Genomic DNA, 3,744 nt, shown 5'->3' on the forward strand with positions numbered 1-3,744 from the left:
TGCTTAGGTTGTCATGACATGCTCTGTGATATGTTTATGTTTTTGCCATGTTCACATGCTTGCAATTGTATTTTCTGCTTCCTTTTGGCTCAAGGTCACTAAGGGACTTTTGTTAAGCTCTTTGAGTAGCTCCATGCCATGCTTTACTTTGCCATGTTCAGGTCCTGTAGCATATAGTTTTCATGCTCCAAAGAGTGCTATCTGATCTGAAATTCCAGACAAGTGTTAATTTCACTAAGTCTGAAACCTGTTGACCAATTGCTCTTTTGCCATGCTTGTTTGAACCTGTTAATGGATGAATTGGCCGTAGCTCAGTGTTCATCTTTTGTTGAGCTTTATGAATGGATCCCTGCCATGTATTTTGTTGCCATGTTTGGGTGCTGTAGCATGTTCAACTTGTTGCATTTAGATGGCTACTTGCTGTATATCGCAGACCGGTGCCATATTTGAATTGCTCACCATTTCCCAACCGTGTCTCCGATTCCGGTGATCTTTATATCGATTTCAACCGAAATCACCTCACCTTTCCAGTGGCACACTTGGATTTCCATGTTGAGGCCAGGTTCAATCATTCCTTGTCAAATCATGCATATGCATCGCATACCGCATCCCGCATATCATACCATGTTCATGTGTTGGTTGTTTACTATGTTGTGTGCTTCTTTCCGGTGTTTGCTTCTTCGGGTTGGTTCCGGTAAAGTCGCGTTTGTGAGGACCCGTTCGTCTATGTCCATTTGTCTTCTTCATGGACTCGTTCTTCTTCCTTGCGGGATCTCAGGCAAGATGACCATACCCTCGAAATCACTTCTATCTTTGCTTTGCTAGATGCTCGCTCTTTTGCTATGCCTATGCTGCGATACCTACCACTTGATTTTCATGCCCCCTATATTGTTGAGCCAAGCCTCTAACCCACCTTGTCCTAGCAAACCGTTGATTGGCTATGTTACCGCTTTGCTCAGCCCCTCTTATACCGTTGTTAGTTGCAGGTGAAGATTGAAGTTTGTTCCTTGTTGGAACATGGAGATGTTGTTCCTTGTTGGAATATGTTTACTTGTTGGGATATCACAATATATCTTATTTAATTAATGCATCTATATACTTGGTAAAGGGTGGAAGGCTCGGCCTTATGCCTGGTGTTTTGTTCCACTCTTGCCGCCCTAGTTTCCGTCATATCGGTGTTATGTTCCCGGATTTTGCGTTCCTTACGCAGTTGGGTTATAATGGGAACCCCTTGATAGTTCGCCTTGAATAAAACTACTCCAGCAAGGCCCAACCTTGGTTTTACCATTCGCCACCTAGCCTTTTTCCCTTGGGAGTCGCGCATCCCGAGGGTCATCTTTATTTTAACCCCCCCGGGCCAGTGCTTGTCTAAGTGTTGGTCCGAAACAGAGCCACTTGCGGCGCCACCTCGGGGAAACTTGAGGGCTGGTTTTAGCTGTACGTAGTGTTCATCCGGTGTTGCCCTGAGAACGAGATATGGGCAGCTCCCATTAGGATGTCGGCGCATCGGGCGGTCTTGCTGGACTTGTTTTACCATTGTCGAGGATGTCTTGTAACCGGGATTCCGAGTCTGATCGGGTATTCCCGCTAGAAGGAATATCCTTTGTTGACCGTGAGAGCTTGTGATGGGCTAAGTTGGGACACCCCTGCAGGGATTTGAACTTTCAAAATCCGTGCCCGCGGTTATGGGAAGATGGGAATTTCTTAATGTCCGGTTGTAGAAAACCTGAAGTTGACCTTAATTAAAATACATCAACCGCGTGTGTAACCGTGATGGTCTCTTTCCGGCGGAGTCCGGGAAGTGAACACGGTGTTGGAGTTATGCTTGACGTAGGTTGTTCTAGGATCACTTCTTGATCATAGTTTCTCGTTCGTGCTTTGCCTTCTCTTCTCGCTCTCATTTGCGTATGTTAGCCACCATATATGCTAGTCGCTTGTTGCAGCTCCACCTCATACCTTTTACCTTACCCATAAGCTTAAATAGTCTTGATCGCGAGGGTGTGAGATTGCTGAGTCCCCGTGGCTCATAGATACTTTCAAAACCAGTTTGCAGGTGCTGATGTTACCAAGCAGGTGACGCAACCAAGCTCAAGGAGGAGCTCGATGAAGATCTTGTCCTTTGTGTTGTTCCGTTCTAGTTGATCAGTAGTGGAGCCCACTTGGGGTCGATCGGGGACCTTGTCGCTTTTGGGGTTCTTCTTTTATTTTGGTTCCGTAGTCGGACCTTGATTGTATTTGGATGATGTAATGCTTTATTCATGTATTGTGTGAAGTGGAGATTGTAAGCCAACTATGTATCTCTTTCCCTTATGTATTACATGGGTTGCGTGAAGATTACCTCACTTGCGACATTGCTTTCAATGCGGTTATGCCTCTAAGTCGTGCTTCGACACGTGGGAGATATAGCCGCATCGAGGGCGTTACAAGTTGGTATCAGAGCCTTCCCCGACCTTAGGAGCCCCATTGCTTGATCGAATTAGCGGACGAGTTGAGTCTAGAAAAATGTTTTGAGTCATTTAGGAATTATATATCGGAGAGCTTAGGAATTCTTTTTACTCCCCAGTCCCTTCATCGCTCTAGTAAGGCATCCTGATGTAGAGTTTTGACTCTTCTCTTCTCAAATTTCACTATTTTTTTTAGGATCACGTGGGTATCTTGGAATCGTTCCGATGGTTTTGTGACAAGAACATTGTTCTTGGTGCCTCCTGACATTTAGGGGTTGTGGCAGTGTCCCAAGGAGTTGAGCTCCGAGGTGTTGTCGTCACAATTTTATCGTTGCAGTTCTGGAATACCTGAGTTTAGTACGCCGACATCGAAAATCTCTTTTATGAAGTTCGTTGGTGAGATAACCTCAACGCCACCCAGTACTGGGGCAGGAGTTCGGGAGTATTCCCATAACTCGTATAACGGATGCTTTTCGAAGGTTGAGGTAGATGATTTCCGAAGGTTTCTTGCTTATGTGTTGAAGGATGGATACAGCTGGATGTAGGATTTGCTAGTTTTGGGTGAGATATTATGCTTCCCCTGTATCCCCAACACCTGATTGCATAACCGGAAAGTTTCAGGAGTTTATAAGTGGGAATTCAAGTAGTTCGTAGGATATCTTTCTGACGGATGTATGATATGATATTGGGGTTCAACGTCTAGTGGTCCGCCTATCCACGGTTGGTTTTACAGTGGTCTCGTTGTGTCTTAAAGAGTCCTTGGCTATGCCGACTCGAGGACGCTTCGTATGTCATGTGCACTGCCTTATACATGATGGTGCTGTACGATCGAGCCCGTGTAGGCCCCACCACAAAAACTTCGGGCGAAATCTCTATCATATGTTTGTTCCGGCTTATTTTGCAAGCCAATCCTTTGTTTTGTTTTTTTTGAGTTGTGGTATTCGAGTTTCTTCGAAGTCAAATGTTGATTCCATACCTTCCCCAAATGGTGTTCTCATATTTCTATGTGAATACTAATCCTTCTCGATCATCGAGTTTGTCATTTCAATTTCTTGTCAACCGGTGTGTCTCTCTTCAAGTGGATCCGATCACTTCAACATTTGCAAGATCAGTATCAGTTCTTCTCAGCGGTGTTGTCTTCATCCGTTCCAAGTTGACTTTGTTTTTTTCCCACCCACCCACCCTTTTTCTTTAAGGACTCAGATTTCTTAATCAAGTATCATCTTATTGATATGAAGTCTCCCCATTCTTTTCCGTCAATGTTCTTACCCGGTGATTATCAGGAAGATTCTAAAGGAGC

The sequence above is a fragment of the Triticum urartu genome, chromosome 3A, assembly GCF_056163025.1.
Source record: "Triticum urartu cultivar PI428250 chromosome 3A, HENAU_Tu73, whole genome shotgun sequence".
NCBI classification, from domain to species: Eukaryota; Viridiplantae; Streptophyta; class Magnoliopsida; order Poales; family Poaceae; genus Triticum; species Triticum urartu.